Source organism: Anser anser, assembly GCF_964211835.1.
Source record: "Anser anser genome assembly, chromosome: 4".
Taxonomy (NCBI): Eukaryota; Metazoa; Chordata; class Aves; order Anseriformes; family Anatidae; genus Anser; species Anser anser.
The window spans coordinates 40,928,973-40,949,341 of NC_139724.1; the positions used below are offsets into that span (position 1 = coordinate 40,928,973).

Here is a 20,369-nt window from a genome sequence, read left to right on the forward strand (position 1 = left end):
GCCTAAAAGTGTGATGGTGATCAGAAGATGTTTACTCAGTTGAAGTATGACACAATAACTTACACAATTTTAAAGGCACTAAAACCTTTGCTTGTTGTATTATTATTATTATTTTTTCCCCCAATAAGTTAATGAGATAAATATGTTGCAGCTCTCCAGTGTTAAATGCAGTGAACTCTCCATGTCTCCATGTTTTCCATGTCTTTCTGTTATCTCTAGACATGCGTGGTGTTTTTACTCAGCTGGGCAGCTGAGCTCCACCACAATCACTCTTTCATTCCCCTTCCTCAAGGGGAAAGAGGGAGAAAATACAATGAAAATGGCTCAAGGGAAGAGATAAGGATAGCAAGATCACTCTACAATTATCATCGGGGAAAAACAGAGTCAGCATAGGCAGATTAATGTAATTTATTTCCTATTGCTAACAAGCTAGAGAAGTGAGAAACTAAAAACAAACAAACAAACAAACACCTAAATAAAAAAAATAATAATAAAGAAAAACTAAAACCACATTCCCCCCATCCACCCTCTTCCACCTCCTCCCCCTGAGCAGGGGAACAGGCAATGGAGGCTGTGGTCTATCCCCAACACTTCATCTCCACCGCTCCCTTATGCTCCCTCTCTGCCCCTGCTCCATGTGGGGTCCCTCCCAGGGGATGCCGTCCTTCCTGAACTGATCCTGCGGGGGCTGCCCACGGGCAACAGCTTTTCAAGAACTGCTCCCGCAAGGCTCTGTACCACAGGGTCCATCCGTCAGGAGCAAACTGCTCCAGCATGGGTCCCCCACAGGTGGCAGATGCCCCTGCTCCTACGTGAGTTCCTCTCCACGGGCTGCAGCTCCGGCCCAGGGCCTGCTCCTGTGGGGGCTCTCCATGGGCCGCAGCCTCCTCCAGGCCACATCCACCCGCTCCACCGGGGGCTCCTCCACGGGCTGCAGCGTGGAGATCTGCTCCATGTGGGACCCATGGGCTGCAGGGGGACAGCCTGCTCCACCAGGGGCCTCTCCACAGGCCACAAGGGAACTGCTGCTGCGTGCCTGGAGCACCTCCTGCCCTCCTGCTGCACTGCCCTTGGGGCCTGCACGGCTGGTTCTCACTCACTCCTTGCTCTCCCAGCTGCCATTGTGGAGCAGATTTTTTAAATTTAATTTTATTATAATTATTATTTCCCCCCCTTCTTAAATCTGCTTTCACAGAGGCACAAACAACATTGCTTATTGGCTTGGCTCTGGCCAGCAGTGGGTCCTTTTGGAGCCGGCTGGAGCTGGCTCTGATCTGACATGGGTCAGCTGCTGGACTCTGCTCACAGAGGCCACCCCCTGCAGTCCCCTGCTATCAAACCCTTGCATCATAAAACCAATACAGTATGACATTAGATGGACAATCAAAACAGGGTTTAGTATGTAGTGGTCTTTTGTGGGAAGTGTGAATAGCAACATCCAAGTGTTATTTAAGGGCATGAAGAGAAGTGCCATGTTTTGGACTGAAAGTAAATGTATTGCTGCATAGAAAGAAATATTCTGTAGAATGTGAATCATACAGTTGACTTCTGATGTCTCCAAAGAAAATTCTGCAACAACAGACAGTTGCTAGCCAGTCTAACTTATGCTGCTTTCTTTGTCAATACTTTTCTGTGGCTTTCTAAAAGCCATGCGTGGGACTGCTAACCAACTCTTGCAGTATAATAAGAGACTACAGAGGTTGGAAGAGAATTTCATTTTACACCCAAGATATTTAAATTTTTCCAGCTTTAAAAACTACGTGCCCTAATGATCCATGATTAAACAACTTTCATTCACATTTACAACTGTGGAAAACTGCAGTAACTGAACAGGGAAGCCACACAGTAAAAATGGATTTTCCTTTATTGTAAGGAAAGCTGTAATGACATCTGAATGAGTATTTTGATAACAATTAACTTTCTTGAGTCTCAAAGCTTTCTGAAACGTTATTGTAATCCTGGAAACCATTTAAAACTCTAGGGAAATTTGTTCAGACAATTTTTTGAATGCATGCTATACAAATACTATTTTTGAACATCTGTATTAAAAGGCATAAGAGTTTTTGTATGGTTTCTTCAGGAACATTTGAAAATAATTATTTTGGCTTACTGAGTTACTGCATAAATAAGTCTCCATCATTTTAGGAAAGGCATTATTGGTCACACTGCTGAATATTTTAAGCAATGACAGGACACCTGCCAGAGATGTCTAGATATGTGATATATGTGTCTCTGTTTTCAGGAAGCTGTAAGCAACTCAAAACTATGAGTTAAAATGAAAACATATACTTTTCATTATAAATTAACTTCCTGAATCACTGCACAATAAGGCATTGATTCTGCCAATGTCAGCAGAATTATGCCATAATCCTCAATCATATGTCTCTGAAGAAGGCAAAACAACTTCCTTTATGCTTGAAATTAATTTATGTTTTTAGCTTTAATGGTGTCTTAACGTTTTTATTCCCCCCCCCCCCCCCCCCCCCCCCCCCAAATAGCCGTACCCCACTATGTGAAAGATTTACTGCTGTTCTAGGTATTTTGCACCACCTGTCGTTGGCAAATAGACTAACAGCCTGTAAGCACTTTAGGCTGTAGAAAGCGTGATATATTGTCTTTTTTTTTTTTAATATATAAATATAATCTTATCTGTAATTTGCTTTATTTTATGCTAATAAGAGTGGTTGTCATTAATTACAATTTTAATCACTATAGGTATTTCTGGTAATTGCATGTTTTCAATGCCGTCATATTCTCTTAGAGGAAAGATACTAATTCATAAATATTCAGGCTTCTGAATTCATTTCCATCATAAAAGCATCAGTGCTTATGTTATTTACAGTAAGAGTAATATAATTACAGATGCTACTCATAAAACATAAATGCCAGAAATATTTATTGTTAGTAGTGTGCTCATGCCTTCATAGTCAAACTTTGGATGTGGGAGCAAACACTGATTATGGGAAAAATGAAAACTAAAAAAAAGATGATGTAGAAAACTGAGAAGATTAAAATAGTAGGCTTTAGTTTCCACTAGAAATATGTATATATACTGAGTGAAACATCCTAAATCTCTCAGAATGCCATCCCTTTGAGGATTTCATCTGACAGACCGTGGCCTCATGATCCAAAGATGATTGTAAAAGTCATACTCACTCTACATACTGAAAGCGGCCTCAGGGGGCTCTTGGCAGAAACTAACCTCTCGTGTTTCATTTAGAAGAAAGACTAGATGTGTCAAGATATTTCTTACCAGTTCAGCAAACTACACAAGGCTGCTTGAGAACATTAAAAGGGTGTTTTTGTCCAATGAATTACACCTGTGTCTTTCAATATACAACATTTGTGATCTAATACCCAAGCAATTTTTTGTTATAAGAATACTTGCAAGCCTGGCGTCAGGTTAAATCTTACTGGAATCAGAGGGAAGTACTGGAGGTCAGGAATGGCTGAACTGATACAGGGACCCAAATGAGCCCCCTGTGGCAAATCTCTGTGATCTAGTACCCCAAACTGGAGTCCATTGCCTGGTTCAGTTCTGCACTAATAATCGGAGACAGCAGTAGCAGATGAAATGCGGTAACTCCTATGCAAAAGAAACTGTCATCTGCGTAGGAAAGCATCTTTCCAAGAAGCAGTGAAACACTGACCCTGATTTCTTTCTTGGAAAAAAGATCTCCATCCTTTCCCCACTACCACTGTTACTTAGAGCAGTTCTCTGTTGCTCCTGAGCCATCCAAAATAGTGCCAAGAAAGATGTGCAGTCTTGCAATATCCATGCTCAGCAGAGGGATGAGGCTTGTGTTCTTGCTATTTCTCTGAGCATGAACCCAAACACATAGAAGGCTTTGATTTTCAGTGCCATCCCCTTTTAATTTCATTACCCTCTATAATTGTGTGTATGCATGTACACATCTGCACCCATGGGGTCAAGCAAAAGTAAAGGGACATTAGTGTTACAGAAAAGCAGAGCACCCTCAAAAACTGTATGAATATTTTCTCCAAGGTTGTACCAAATACATTTCTAACAGTGATAAAAAGAGATTTCACCTTAAAGAAGAGTTCATGTCTCAAGTTTTTAAAGACGCAAAAGAATGACACTGCTCTGAGCCAAAGGAGATAATTATTACACATTCATACTGCCTCCTTCTCACAAGCAGAGTATCTGATAGCTCAGCTTACTGGTTAATATGCACAGGTAATGAGAACAGTTTGCACATCTCTGTTTCTTCAAAACCCATGTCTAGAGACAAAGCTCCTCTGAATACTTCAGTGAGTTGGGAAGCAGTTCTTTAGGAGATTGAGTAGACAGTTTTAGCATGAGGTCCAGCTTTGGTGGGCTCTAGCATGTAAAAGGTGCAGATTTGAGTAGAAGAGAAGTGGAAGGGGAGGGGTTGGATATAGCCACTCTTTACAAGCCAGTTCAGTCCCATCAGATTCTGATGCAGCCACCAATTCAAACTGTGTTTCACTGACTTCAGACCAAGTGAGTTGGGTGCTGGTTTATTAGTAGGAATTCTTAATAGTGCTAAGACTTTAGTGATGCTAGAATAATTGAGAGGAACATGAATATTTAGAATCCGTACAATGTTGGGGGCTGTAAAACTATTTTTAATGTGTATCTACAACAAATGCAGTTTTCATATTTAGCTTTCTACAGTCATGACTTTTTTTCCTCTTCAAATGATTGTTTTGAATTAACACATACACTCATTGAATAAATATTTTATATTTGCCTTTTTTTTTCAAAACAGCAGCATAAAAATGTTCAAGATAGAAAAACAATGGATGAATATTTGCTGGCAATTTTTGTTTTGTTTTTGTTATTTTGTGATGGGAAAGTATAGGATCCATTGAAAAATCAGATATAGTAAGCAAGCTGAGATTTGTTAAAACTTTTTTTTTTTTTTTTAATGTTAGTCTCCACTATGCAAGTGTAGAACTTTGGATGTGGCTGCTGAGGGCTTGCAAAATGATATGTAGGATTGATATAATACCTGTACTTGACTCTATACGCTGATACTGTCAATGAAGGAAATTGAAAGACATCTCTGAATGAACAAATAGGTGGTAAGTTTAAATTCAGAAGGGGATTTATGCAGAGAAGAGATGGAGATATGAGCTGAAAATGAGAAAGGAAGTAAGATTGTCAAAGCTAGTCATAAGAGTTCTTTTCTTTCCTAGCTGCTTTATAAATTTCTGAAATGTATTACAAATTTATTAGACAGTTGCACATTTTGACCTGGCTGGTCATCCTCCCACAGAGCCAGAATATGTTACTTACCTTGCCTTATGTAAGGTTCCTGGCTACAGCTTTATGAATATTACTTATTCCTTTAGAAAAAAATATATATATCTATTTTGTCAGGATCAATCAATCAACACTTAAATAAATAGTTTGCTGCAGTTCAGTATAGAGTTTAAATTAATCTTTAAAAAGCAAAATGCTCTCTATTATTGTAGGTAACAGCCTGTCTGAACTGTCCAGAATGACTACTGAATGAGATAACAGAAATGCCTATCACAATAGCAGCATATTTGATTTGAATATTAATGTTTCAGTCTGAAATTATCAATTTAAATATAAATTTTATTCATTTGATATTGTAAGAGACTTCAGAGAGAAAAATGATGGAGTAATGAGCAGCATCAGCCTAATAAATTATGTAGTGAGACATGTAGTCTCATGTTATGTAGTGAGAAAAAGTAAATACATTTACTCTTCATTTCATTTTTATGCCATATACAAGACTGAAAATAGCTGTATTACATGCTGGTCTTCTTTATTTGTAGGCTATGAAATTTAAGTATGGGGAAGTTTATCTGTAGCCTCTTGTCTGGATAGCACAGAACAATTTTGCCCAGGTATCTGTTCCAATTTATTTATACTTGTGGAACAAATATCCGCGATAAGTAATGTGGAGACCTAGTAGTTTAATGAAGGTTGTAGGACACCATGAAACACTATTGGAGGATAAATTTGTGAAAAAGAGCTGAGAGGCTAGTATCCACGAGTTTTAAGAGAGTTTTTGACAATCAGGAGGTGAGTTCCTTAAGATGTAGTGTATAGCAGTTACTTCCATGTGGTTGTCCATACCATGTTTTTGTGGCCTCGTGGTAGACATATTTATCACATTTCAAATGTGCTCATTTTTTACTGTATATACTACTTTCAACTATGTATCACTTTTTTTTTTTTTTTTTTTGTTCTTCATTACATGTAGCACTTCACATTTTCCTAAGAAAACCACAAAAAAATCCAACTGGATAAGATTTGTGATTCAGTTTAAAGGGGAATAATCTGTTATAGTTGCAGAATATCATTAGAAAGGAACACTTTAGATCAAATCAAAATCTAATCTTACTAGGAGGGCCTTCAGTAGTTATCCAGAAGCCATCAGGAGTTGGAAATGTTAGCAGAACTAAATAGACAAAATTCTGTTTGCCTTTTTTTCCTGTTATCTCTCTGAAGATAATGGATATGTGATGATTTATTCAAAATTTAAAATTTTCCTGAGGAAAATGTCTTGGCAAAATACGTTGAGATCTGTCAAATGTTGTATTTGTGATTACAAAAGATACTGTTTGTAGGATGGTTGATGACTAATGACTAGAAGATTAGTGTAAGAAAACCTGAAAGTTAAATGTTTCCTTGAAAGTGCTAATTTGCATATTAATTCTTTTTCATTTAAAAATTGATTCAGCACCAAAGCTAAATGACAGCAGTCATTTCTCAGTCTTAGTAACCATCTTATCCTTATAATTGAGCTTGAAGGGTAACAGTAAGTGTCTTTCAGGCCAAAATTAATGAGTCAATACAAGTGTAGATATAACATGAGATGCATGTGGAAAAACAGACTTTAGTCATTATTGCATGTGGAAGTTCCTACTGTATTTACATAAAGATATTACACTCATGTTTTCACTCCATTATATTTGTTTGAGTGCTTAATCCAAAATCTGGATGTATGTAGGCGTAGCATTCTTCCCTCCAGGATTCCTCTGGAGGATGGAAGCTTGTGCTCATTTTACTTGGGATGCTGCTCCAGTAATATTTCTAGGTGTTAAAATATATATATATATATCCAAATATTTCTGTTGTCTTTGACTGTAAATTGATTACAAATAAAAATAAGGGGCATTAATTGTGTGTAAAAGTATGAAATCTAGTCATGTTTTATTACATGTAGAAATACAAGGTTTGCGAACGTTTTTACTGAAATTGGCAGTGAAAATTTTTTCATATTAACTAGAGCAGACTGTACCTAAGAGAAATCAAAGTTGCTCTTGACTTCTCAAGAGCACTGGCTCACTGTCATCTCAATTTCCTTTTCCTGTCGCTTAGGGAAAAAGCACTGAGGGATAGCCAACAGAGCTTTTCTCTTTTTCTCTTTTTCTCTTTTTCTCTTTTTCTCTTTTTCTCTTTTTCTCTTTTTCTCTTTTTCTCTTTTTCTCTTTTTCTCTTTTTCTCTTTTTCTCTTTTTCTCTTTTTCTCTTTTTCTCTTTTTTTTCTCTTTTTCTCTCTCTCTCTCTCTCTCTTTCTCTCTTTCTCTCTTTCTCTCTCTCTCTCTTTCTCTCTTTCTCTCTCTCTCTCTTTCTCTCTCTCTCTCTTTCTCTCTTTCTCTCTTTCTCTCTTTCTCTCTTTCTCTCTTTCTCTCTTTCTCTCTTTCTCTCTTTCTCTCTTTCTCTCTTTCTTTCTCTCTTTCTCTCTTTCTCTCTCTCTTTCTCTCTTTCTCTCTTTCTCTTTTTTTTTTTCTTTTTTTCTTTTTTTCTTTTCCACACTAGGAAATGCCATAACTAAATAGTTCAGGCAGCTCTAAGTACCTTTCAAGCCCAGCATCTTGGGGAAAAAAAAAAAGTCTGTGTTGAGACATAAATTATGGTATATACAGTTATGTTTACCTGCTATGCCCCAAAATCCCCAGTGTGAAAAAGGTGCACTGAAAAGGCCTCTTTCTGCCTGACACAATCAAATTCTTCCTTTTCTTTTGATAATGAATACAATTTTTATTGTTGGCAGTTCCTGGTTTTATGAGTTAGTGTATAATTATGATTCATGCATATGTATTTATAAAAATGAATGACTGACTAGTTTCCTGTGATTTTTACCAACTTTGGGATCTGAGCATCAATGAATATAAAAAGCAAACAAAAGCACAGTTAATAATAAGTTCCATAAGACTGCTTCAAAATAGTAAGCCATGTATTAAAATGCTGAAAAATGATTTAGGACAGACTATAAATGCCTCTATTTTAAGTCTTTTGCAAAAAGAACTTTGCAAAATGAACAAATTTATCTAAGGTGATGGATAATATTTCATAAAATCAGCAATTCTCCTTGCCAGAGGATAGAAGCCAAATCTTTCTAACTGAAATATCATGCAATAATAAAACAGTAGAACGAAATTAGTGCTATGTTATTGTATGTGGGCTAAAGTTAAAACAGAGAAAATGTTTAGGGACATGCTAGGAATAAAAATCCAGAATGAAGCAGCAGCCAGAGACCTTTTGCATAATGTAGTTAGAGTAAAGCCAGCCAAACTGAAATCCCAATATCCTTTTGAAGTCCTAATCCTTTTGAAGTCAATAGCAACACTTTCCCTGTTTCCAGGTAAGGTAACTCTGTTTATGCCAGGCTGCCTGCTCCTGCCTGGGTGCAACAGTGAAGGAGAGGGGAGAAGGCAGTATGCAAGGAGAGCCATAACCATGGCATTTGAAGTTGCTGTTGCTAGGAGGTGCAAGACCCTTGCTGGAAATATATGTCATATGAATCAGACCTGTGTCTTTGAGTCATGGGTCCCTTTTTTCCAGGACTTGCCCACAAAGGAGCACTTTCTGCTCTCTATTACACGTGTGTCACTCCACAAATCCCTCTTACTTCTGAAAGCATTGCACTTTTGTTAAAAATGAATAATGGGGTCCCTGTCCCTTCATCTCCACATTGTTCCTAAAGCAGTGGGAGCCAAAATCTCCAACAAAACATGAGGAGTAAGTTTAAAAATGGAATATTTTTTATATAAAATATAAAATATATATGTTTATAAAATAGCAGTAGCAATCTATCATCAATGTTTGGTCAAGGAGCTTAGTTTTGAGTGAGAAGGTGAGTGTTTTTCAGCTTAAATGAGGCTGCAATTTTTATGTAGGCTTGAAGAATGGTTAACATTTTTTGCTAATGCAGAAAATCAGGTTTTAATGTATATTTTTCTTAATTTTATGTGATTTTAACTCGAGGTCACAGCTGAAACATATAATTCAGCTGAAGTATCTACTGCAGATTTGATGTGGAGTAACTACCAAGCTCAGACCCTGATTTCATATTATTAACTTCCTTACAGCCTAAGTTACTAAAGAACTAAATAGGATATAAGGACAGAATCTGGCTGCTTCTCCTCCTGATACCAACTAGCAGTTCTGCAGTATTGTTGGTGTTTTATGTTGCTTAGGTTTGGCATAAAGTCAGGTTTTAGTCCTAATTCGTAGTCCTTCATTTTGTTGAAAGTCTTTGATGAAGTTTGAAAGACATATTCTACGTAGCAAGGTAGATCATTCCAAAAATTAATTGATAAGCATAACAAAGGTATAAATCAATAATTTTTTTTTATTATTTTTTTTTTAGACAGAAGTGATTTAATAGGTATTTGTATAGACATCATGATCTTAAAAGACTTTGGTAAAATTTTTGTCATTTTTCCTCACTTTGGAAATGAGGAAATAAACAAAAAAAACAATTGCTACTTAATAAATATAATAAGATATCTTAAATTTCTCCATGTATATGTCTGTGAAAATGTAAATTAGATCATTTCATTTATGAATTGCATGGTTGATGATTCATCCTCCGGTGTTCTCGATCTGTTGGATATCTTCTGAATGTCTGAAGAAACTAAGAATGGAAGAGAGAACAAAACCTTTATGAGATTGTTTTCCAAAATTACTCTGATTTGAATGATAAGGAATATTAACTTTCCTTCTGAGTGAAAGCTTTGATTTTCCCTCACAGTTCTAATGGTCAGGGTGAAAGTGAGAAGTCTTAATTAAGCCTTATCTAATATTAATCTAACACAAAAGGCAAGGGTTTAAAGTAACATTACTAACCTTCCAAAAATCACTGTCTGTCACACGTCTCTTTAGAATTGAGAATTTTCTTTTTGCCTGTAAGGCTTCCTGACAATGAAACTTGAAATCTAAAATTTCCTCATTTCTTTTGTGACTTCTCCCTTTTGCATTCAATGACAGTTTATCATTTCTGTTGCTTTCCAGTTTTCATCCATTGTCCACTGCTTTCAGAACACATACACATTTAATTAAAAAAAAAAAAGAATATATTGTTTTACTGATTCCTACATTTATTTCTCGTAGTAAATTTGCCATCCAATCCGTTCACCTCTGCAATATCCAATTCTTTCCCCTCTTCCAGAGAATTTCATCTTTCAGGATTTATTTTTGAAAATTCCTGTTTTCTTTCTCTTCCTAGGCCATAATTATGATACTAAGATTTTATCAGCAGTTTTATTCCAGGATGGCACGTGAATCCCGTAAGTGTTTACATTCCCCTGGAAAAAAAAAAAAAAAGTTTTCTAAGTTCAGAAAGTTGATGCTGGAGATATGAGAACATGCACAGTGACTATTCTGTTGTTTATGGAGGATCTCCCTAAAAGATTTTTTGGGAAAACAAATCTAAATAAAATCTTGGTCCAGATTTTACCATTTCTATCTCATTTTCTGCATTACAGCATTTTTAGAAACAATCTCCAGTAGTTCCATCCCATATTTATATTACTGCAGAGTTATTTTTTCCCTTCAACATTTAACCATGAAACTAAGAGTTAAAAAAGACTCTTATTAGTAGAATGGAAGGCTATGCAATGAAAATAATGGCTCCAGAGAAACAAGTTACTACTGCAATAAATAAAATATGAACAAAACCTCAACTTCCAACTGGAACAATCTAGAAGAATTTGCTTTATTAAGAGTTTTGTAATATTATTCCTTTCATCTTCCAAGTCATTTGGATTTTTGAAAGTAATTGTTGTTGTTTTAAAGCTAACTTTTAAAAATCAAAATAATTTTTGTGCCAGAACAACCAGCTTGCCAATGATTTGTGAATCAAGTCCAAGAGTTAATCCTAACTTTAATATTTCTAATTAATTAACCTTGGCTTTTATCAATTGTAAACTGCAAAGAATGAGACTGCTGCACTGTTCATCTGTATGTAAAATAAATCCATTTTTGCATTAAGAGTATCCTTAAAACTCGTATCTAGAAGTTACTAATACTTTAAATTGTGTGTAGATAGAAATCACTCTGAAAGAATCATTTAATAGTGTAAAAAAATCCTTAAACAAAAAGCCATGCATATTAGGAAGAAATCCTTCATAACACCATTTTACAAAAGCACACTTTAAGCCATATTTGGACAGTAAGTTTAACAGAACTTTTATTCAGAACAGTGTGTTGCACAGGTACAAAATGAAGTGGAAATCTGTTAGCTCTGAAAATGGCTCTTTACCTTTGTGGTACAGCTAGGTTGCTGATGAACTGGCAAGGTTAATCTGCAGACAGGCAAATTGCTTTTCTGTAGGCAGCAAATGCAAAACAGCTAAGCAGAGAGAGAATAGTCGTCAGTGCTTCCTCTCATAGCTTCAAAAGCAGGCATACTCCCTAGCTCTTATTTGGTTCCCATCAGCATGTTGAAAGGCCACTTGGGGAATGTCAGATGATTCTGCACATAGTGGAAAAGATTTTTTTCCAAACTTCTTGTAGAGTCTGGGGCACAGCAGTAATTTTGATGGATACAGGGCCATATATTGACTGAGTGACTCTCCGCATAAAATGCAGTTTGACTAAACTCACCTACCATCATCCAGTGCAGTGATCATGATATGCTGATACTGCTTATTGTCTCTTAGTTGCTGTTGTCAGATAGATCTTGTGAACTAACACAGTAGGGTCCAAAACCAAAATCTAAATTGAGGATATCAAACAAGTTTGTCTTTTATTTTGGGAACACAATTTTTCTTTTGTACAACCTCTAACTTGAGATGTAAATGCCTAGCTGGCATTGTCTGCTAATTTTCAGCATAATATGTTGTTTTGACTAATCTACAGATTTTTCTCCATAGTAACAGAAGCTACCCATGAAAACTAGTTATCTCGTTACACTGCATTATTGCATTTAATTGTTTCACTTAAAAAAAAAAAAAGTTTAGATTTGTTTCTAATGTAAGTCAATGTTACATAGACTAATGCCATAACATGTTATCTCAAAACAGAGGATGCTGGATTTAAAATCAAATGAAATAGTCTGAGACTGATGTATTGGCAAACAGCTGAGTCATAATTGTTTAATTTCAGCATAAAAATGAAATATTTTTTTTAAATTTAAGAATAAGATGAGATGTTTCTATCAGGATTATGTGACAGCTTTCATAATATTTCCTTTTAAATTGTACAGATCAAAATATATTTCATTTTTTAATATTATGAATACTACTACTGAAATAAAATCAATTGTAAATTAACATTTTGCTTTAAATTTCACTTGGATATGTGAAATGCATACATTTCATTTATAGAGAAATATACCGAGAAATAAAAATGAAGGTTTGTCAAAGGCATGAGTGGTAACTTTAAACCTAAGTGTTAAAATGACTTGTTTATTTTAAAATTAAATAAAATGGAAGTAAGTGATCCTTGAGAATTACATTTGAACAATGAAAGATTTGCTACATTATAAAGATATTGTTAACACAATTTACAGTGAAATGCAATGGATGGAATCTGCTTACTAACTTTTGTGGATATTGGATAGAGCTTTTTCTCAATGAAGCAGCAGAAATCTGTCATGACTGGTAAGAGCCAAAATGGCAAATCATTTTAATAAAACTGTAACAAAAAAAAGAGAAGTCATTGCTGATTTATTCAGATTTTTTGAGTAACTGAAATTTTCATCAGTAGCTATCTAATAAATGTATAAAACCATTAAGCTAATAAAAATCCTACATAATAAATGCAGAATAATAATTACTGCCAGATGCATTAAATTAATTAAATCTCTTCTGAATCAATTTAGGTTATAATGACTGTAGTCATGTGATTAGGATCTCTTAAAACAATATTTTATCAAACTATCTACAGTATAGCAAGGCGAATGTTTCATCTTTAATTTTATTCTAAAAATTTATGAGAAAAAGAAATTCTTCAGATGGTTGATTTGTTTTCCTTGCTCTGAGTCAGATCTTCTCCTGTACATTTTTCACTGCCACACTTTCCCAAGTACGTTCTGTCCTGGAGTGCCTGTATACGGAGGCAGTGAAGATGTGAGATATACTGGATAATGCTGTGTCATGTCACTGTGGGCTTTCTGCATGACAGGAGATCTTTAAAATCATTTAAAGGGCATGCTGGCCCAAAAGAAGTTAATGGCAAATCCCCCCCTGGATTCCAACAGAGCCAAAAAACAACTTTAGCAATTTTTCTGCCAGCTAGAATCTTTCACATAATCCATGACTGATGGCAGAGGAGCTCGGTTTTGGCTGAGAGTCTGGCCCCATGTTTGCCTAATGCAGTATCACTTCAATCTATTTTTAGAAAACGAATTGTGTTATTAGTTAATATCTTCTTTAACCTTTTGCAATGAAGTAACTCTAGAAGTAACTAGAGAGGTATACAGGAAAGGAATTCTTTAGAAGTATAATACAGGCAAATGTTTGTTGTCCAGGATTTGTTGGTTTATTCTAAATTTTACTTGTTAGGTCATACAGAGCCTTGATTTTTCTCTCATGCTTATTGAAGAAAGTCTGGTTCTCAATCTCATATGAATATGTGACTATTTCTGTTGTATGGTGTACCAATGCGCATTCATATATGAATATATCAAAATATGGAACAAGAAGATCAACTTCTAGCAAGCTTAAAGGTGGCAAAGTATGTAATTCAGGAGATCCTCTCCTTACAGAAACATAATCTGAGATAATGTTTCAATTTATATCCTCAGATTACTATAAATTATTTGAGACCTGGCAACACTGATGGTTTACAGATACTTCCTTTTTCCTACTTGAGAGGAGGAAAGGGAATGTAGGATGCCCTGAATTATCTAGTCCTACCCACCCTGCAAGTCTTTCCCCTATTATTTTCTTATCTTGTCCATCACCACATACTTTTGTAGAAAGAGGGTATATGCTTATGGACTAATCTACACTTCTGGCAATTTTGCAGTGTTTTATGGCTATTCTGAGAGTGTACAGACCAACAGACGAGCCTCCTTGCCTCATTTCTGAATGTGTCCTGCCTACTAGAGATAGCCTTCCTACATAATCTCTTTTGTGCTACCATCTCCACATAGTATCTTTTCTGGTGGTATCAAAGTACATTTCACAGAAGATGTCACAATGCTGATATTTGATCAATGTTTGTCCTGCATCTACTGGGAAATGTTCACCAACATCAAAGTTAAGTTTTCAGTCTCTCAGTAAATGCATTGAGCCCTTTCTAATCAGAGAATCTTCATAGATTCTTAACATTGGAAAATCAAGGCAAATTTTTAAGCAGGGGATTTTCAAAAATCATAGACAGATATATCAATTTACATTTAGAATATATTCGCTGGAAAAGTTGCACTCAATGTTTTCTACAGACCCTTTGAAGAAAGGGAGTTTTATTTAGGAAAACCTCTAGAAATGCTTAACTGAGCACTGCTTGCCAAGCAGTTTTATCCACTCAAGTAGAGCAATTGAGCACAAATAGAAATTCCAGGGCTCTTACATGCGAAAAGACTGCGGAGGCAGCGAGAGATCATCTGTGGAGAGCTGGCATGGCATTCACTAATATACACAAGAGTGATGCATGACTATTTTGAGAGACCTTTCTGTAAATCTCTATTTGTCATGAAGGAAAAAGAAATGCCAAATATTGTCCACAGCAGGTAGGAGCAAATCTGATAACAAGAAATGCCGATATAAAAATTGCATGACTTTTACTGAATTTCTACTGCACATGATATTAAAAGTAATATACTCACATTTTTCATTACATAATGATAATGATTTTATCTGTAGACCATAATTAATACATGATGGAAAGACTCCTGTGGTTAAAATGCATTATAAGCTATCAGAGATAGAAACAAACACAGCATGGATTTTACTTTTTTATGTTTATTTTTTTTTCCCTAAGTCAAAGCAAAGAGCATGCTTTTTAGCTACATTTTCTCAGTGTTTCAAAATTGCCATAACTGGTAATACTGCAGTGAGAAGTATTTTTCATAAATGCAAAACATGCGGCTTTGATGAGTGAGTAAGCTTCACATTTACAGAGTGAGTCCTTTTAAACAAGCTACTGTAAACAGAGGAATATGCGTGCAGAAACAGAAAGATATTTTTATTTTTATCACTTTAAAAAAAGAACATTAGAATAAAATTCCACTTTTGTACTAACAGATATTCTGTATTAAGTGGTATTTTCCACTGTCACTTCATGAAGCAGTTGCATGCATACTTTAAAAATACTGGTTCACAATGTAATTTTTATTTGCTATGAACATTTGATTTATTTGACATATTTGATCATGTGGCTTTTTGATAGTAACATTTTAATTTAATACTTTTTGCTTATTATGTTAAAAGTACCTTGACTGGCTATCTTTTTATAATGGAGTCAGGCAGGTTACCTTTTGCTCCTCTTCATTTCTTAGTGCTGCACGTGGATTTCTGTCAGTATGTTTGCTTCTCACTTTACTGACTGTCAGAAATAATCAGCTCACTGTCTCACATTTATTCAGGTGCAAATAGAAGCTGCACTTTGCCATGTGAATACCAAGGGATGAATCTACAGAGTATTAGACCTTTAAAGTAAAGCAGTACAAACATAGCAAGATGTATACAGATGCATAAGCAAATACTGTGTTCAATCAAAACCCGAATAAACTCTGATTTACTAGTTCACAATTTTGGTAGATATGTCCTCAGAATATAAAGAAGAAGAGAAAATTGTTTTTGTTATCAAGTGAGTGGAAATGCACAAAATGCTTATAAAACTTTTACTAATATATATGTGGCATTGTATATTTTTCTAAACAGATGTTAAGATCTAATTAGTGAAAACCTTTGCATTTTGTTTTAAAAAATGGATGTACATTGCATGAACACTGAACTGTCTGTAGACTTATTTATTGTTGCTTGACACAAAATACAGAAGCTATTTTCTGATGTAAATACTAAATTCAGGACTCTGGGATATTTTCTTTCTCAGAATGTTGTAAAGTTTGAGAGAATGAGTATCCCTGGCTAGGGAATGGGAAACAGGTTAAAGCTTCTGTCCTGTACCTCTGTGAGGTCCTGTCTTCAGGCCAGAAAGGTTCTTGGTTGAGCAACAAAGACTAAATTTTAGAGGAGCTATGTGAGTCATTTCACTTATCTACCTTTTCAAGCCCTTTCTCTTTATATTGCTCACTTAAAAATACTGTGGAGCCCTGTTACTTTTATGAGGTGTATTAGTGTTAGTAAAAAATAAAAATAATAAAATACAACAGTGATATTGGTAAGGTTGAATAGCCAGAAACTATACTAAACTACTAGGAATTAGCCAATGCAATTGTCTAATCAAATTTACTATTTAAATTGAGTCAGTATTTTAACGAATGAATAATTATTGAACTACATCAACTGGTCAAACCACTAATTGAACATGCCTAGTAATCAAATCAGGCAGCATCCTCAGCTTTGCTTAACGTATGAAGTCCATTTTAGATACCTTCAATGCCTTAAGTAACTTGGTGTTTAGCTGAGTAAAAGTAGTAAGTAAAATGGTTAAGCATAAGTATCTTCCTTAAATTTAATTCATTTACTGATATGGTGTTTTCATCCCTCTGTGCCACCCAATAGTCAAGATGTCAAATTTACTCCCGTGCTTCTTTGAGAGGAAGCTTCAGCAGCTTTCCCACAAATGCTGCTTCCCTCCTGCATGCTGAGGGAAATGCTGAGCCAAGTGCAGCCCGAAAAGCATCCACTGGTGCCCCTGCTCACTGCACTGCACAGGTGTCGGCGTGCACAACATCACCCTAAAAATACATAGCAGGGACACTCCTCATAGAAAAATGGAAGATGTGTAGCTAGAAAAAGTACTGGTAAGACACTGAGAATGAAGAGTTTGACCTCCTTCTGCTTCCATGGTCTGATTGCACAGAATTGGGGCTGGCTGATATAATGGCTCTTGATGTTCATTGACAGTCGAATCCTTTGAACAATGAAATACTAGTTAGACTGAAATGCTTAATGAAACTTGGCTGACTAGCCAAGTCAGCTATAGAGGCACTTTCTTGCCAGTATTTTTGAGTTTTAAAAGCAAATACCTGACCTGCCATTTTGTTTTGACCCTGAAAATGAGTGACTTTTCTCTTATGACTCAACCTTTGTTATCAGCTGAATCCCCATTCTCTGGATACAGTCAGCTTTACACTATGTTATCCAACTGGACAGGACTCAGACGCATGTAAGAGAGCTATTTACAGCAGTCCAGCAGGGCAGAATCCCAAATCTAGAGTTACAGGCTCAGCCTCCTTATATTGGATGAGTTGGCTTTGTTAGAAGCACAGTCTAAAAATCCAGTATACTGAACAACAAAATACTGATGCCTAAACAATAAGATAGGAGAGAAGGGGGAAATTCTGACTCTCAAGAGATGAGCTGGTTGTGAAACAAGGCTGCAGATAGGCATCTCCTGCTCAAACTGCAGAGTTCCCTTCTGCACATACAGATCAGCATAAAAGAATGAGATCCATGTTACAGATTTTTTTTTTCCTGATTTTAAATTGCATTATTTATTTATTTATTTATTCATTTTCCCTGCACAAGCAAGAACAGTGACCTGAAAGTCTCTCTTTCCAGGTTAACTTCCTATATGGTAGGACTCTGGAAAAATATTCTCTCTCATGCTGGATGCTCCTGTTCAAGAAATCGTGTAATCTTTCCTTTAGTTCACATGAAAAGAGTCACCTGGTTTCAAAGTTCTTGCATGAGTGACATAAAAGGTATTTTCATGTGGATCTGAAGTGTTAGCATGCAGTCTAAGTCTAAACAAGTTCAATAAAATATTAACAGTTTTGTTAGTAAGCAACAACAGCAAAAATCAGTTGAGAGTAAAAACTTTATTTGGAAATCATATATTTCTGTTGTACTTGGGGAAAGCAATGTAACTACCAATGACTAAGGTGACTGTATTTAATAATATTGGGCTTAAAAAGTGTTACAGTTCTCTGCATCCTTCTCCTCCTCCTGCTCTCTCTCTCTTCCTATAGTCTGTCACTTTCTTACCTGGTACTGCTGAGCCCTGCTGCTAGGAGTACCTTTCCTACCACCTAACAGTTTCCTTCGACCTCTCCTGCTTTTGCTTACAAAAACTAAGATATTTTAGATACTGTTACATACATCAGGGCAGGAAAGGTGGAAAGGAAGCAACCAGTCGTGGAATTGAACACATTTCTGACTGGTTTACAGTAAATACATAGGGAAAACTTCCTTAACTTCTTAGCTTTTGTAAAAGCACACTCCTGAAGACTGTACAGTTATAAAGAAATCACTCTTGCTTAACATTCGTTTACAGGTTTGATTCTATAATTTAGAAAATTAAAATTGATTTTTTTCCCCTGCTCTTTCCATGTAAAGACTAGAAGTGCAGTTGTTTTGACAGGGTTTGAGACTATTCATTATCTTCATCAGCAGAGTACACCAAGATGTAGATCTTAAGAGGTATAAAAGTGCTTTGAGTATTTGATGCCTTTAAGAAAGGCATCATCTCTATGGCTTTCTATCAAAATGATGATAATTTGAAGTATTAGCTAAAATTGACCACTCTGGAGATATGCCTTCCTTCTCTCTGGGTTATGAAAGCTGTTGCTGTGCTCTAGAAGTAACCCAATATACCAATACAAAATACCAGTACACTGGGATCAGTTCTGTCAGTATTTCCCCCAAATTTTCCAGCACATATCAAAGCTGTTGTACAAGTGCAGGTTTGTTCATTCAATCCTCAGCTTTTTGTTATCTCACTGGTATTTAGATATCTACATGCCATAAAATGCAACACGATGATTTCTTAGTTCATTAGTTGTTTTATTTTTTTCCCTAATAATGACATATTACTTTGAAATCAGACAATTTATTTTTTAATGAATCAGGTTTGCATGTATTTCAGAAAAGTTGTGAGCAAAATTAAAAGCTATTATATGAAACTCACGCAGCTCCAGAACAGTCTCTTCCAAGCTTCAAGTACTACTTGTACCACTAAGGGGTCTTTTTTCTCCTGACATACCAATGATACAAAAAATCTATATCTGAGTTTGGAAGCTAGCAACAGATTATCTTCCTGGGCCAGTTTGCCTGAGATTCCCTCTGAAGCCTTTCAAAACATTGGTTATGGCAGCAGGAGAGACAGCAATGTAAGGCTGTGCAGCAGATTAGGAAAAACAAGGAGCTCAGATAAATTGGCCCTGGGATTTTGAGATCTCCATTGTCCCCAGTGCCATTACACACCTGGTGCATATAACTAATAAAATAGATTGTTCTTGTACATTGTAATGTTATTTTGCCTTTAATAACTTTTGACTAATACATTAAATTTATCATTAATATTTTTACAGTGGCTTCATTTTTACTGATAAAAGAATAAAGAGAACCAAAAATATTGTGAATTTTGGCTTCTGTATGAGGCAATTTAAAATGTGAAGGTAGGTGTTTCACAAGACTTTGCTCACCAATTTCTACTGTTTTGAGCCTTTCTATGTCACATGAGATGCTTTTGGAGATGAATGACTAGCAAGAAACAGATTATCACATTCACTGCTAGCATTGGAATAATAGCAGGAAATATGCAAGAGAAAAACATTTTAACCATATTTTGAAGAATGGTATCAGAACAAAATCCATATGGTTGGTTATTGTTTTTAAAATTCTGTTATAATAGTCTCTATATTATTTATATATAGTCTCTCTCTCTATATATATATATACTATATATATATATATATATACTATATATATATACTATATATATATACTATATATATATAGTCTCTCTATATATAATAGTCTCTATATAGTTTATACCAAAGTAATTTTCAATACACAATTTTTATTTCTTTGTCTCCTCATGATCTTATTCAAAGTTCAAAAAATTACCTTAGCCTGAGAGTTGCTTAAATTTACAGGAGTAAAGTAAGATAATCGGGGTGTGTGTGTACACGTGCACACAGAATGAACTATTTAAGTTCTGAGCAACTTTGTTTGGGGAAAAGTGAGAAAAATTCTTAGTGAAAATATTTTGTAGGGGAGTATATCTGATTTTGTAGTGAAATGGATAATACAATACAG

At 35.5% G+C, this 20,369-nt stretch overlaps 1 protein-coding gene and 1 long non-coding RNA gene across 3 annotated transcripts in view; one reads left to right on the forward strand and one right to left on the reverse strand.

Annotated features, from left to right (window-relative positions):
* The window catches only part of LOC310898856 (uncharacterized protein), a 301,549-nt gene that overhangs the window by 239,135 nt on the left and 42,045 nt on the right, over positions 1-20,369 (forward strand). The gene's annotated exons all lie outside the window — the stretch shown is intronic.
* On the reverse strand, positions 8,506-12,145 carry LOC310898858. 2 transcript variants are annotated; one of them, XR_014583811.1, is made up of 3 exons: positions 11,513-12,145; positions 10,348-10,556; positions 8,506-9,886 (listed from the first exon to the last, which is right to left on the reverse strand). It is a non-coding gene; the product is annotated as an uncharacterized lncRNA (long non-coding RNA). The 2 variants fall into 2 exon arrangements; XR_014583812.1 differs by having other exon boundaries at positions 10,099-10,556.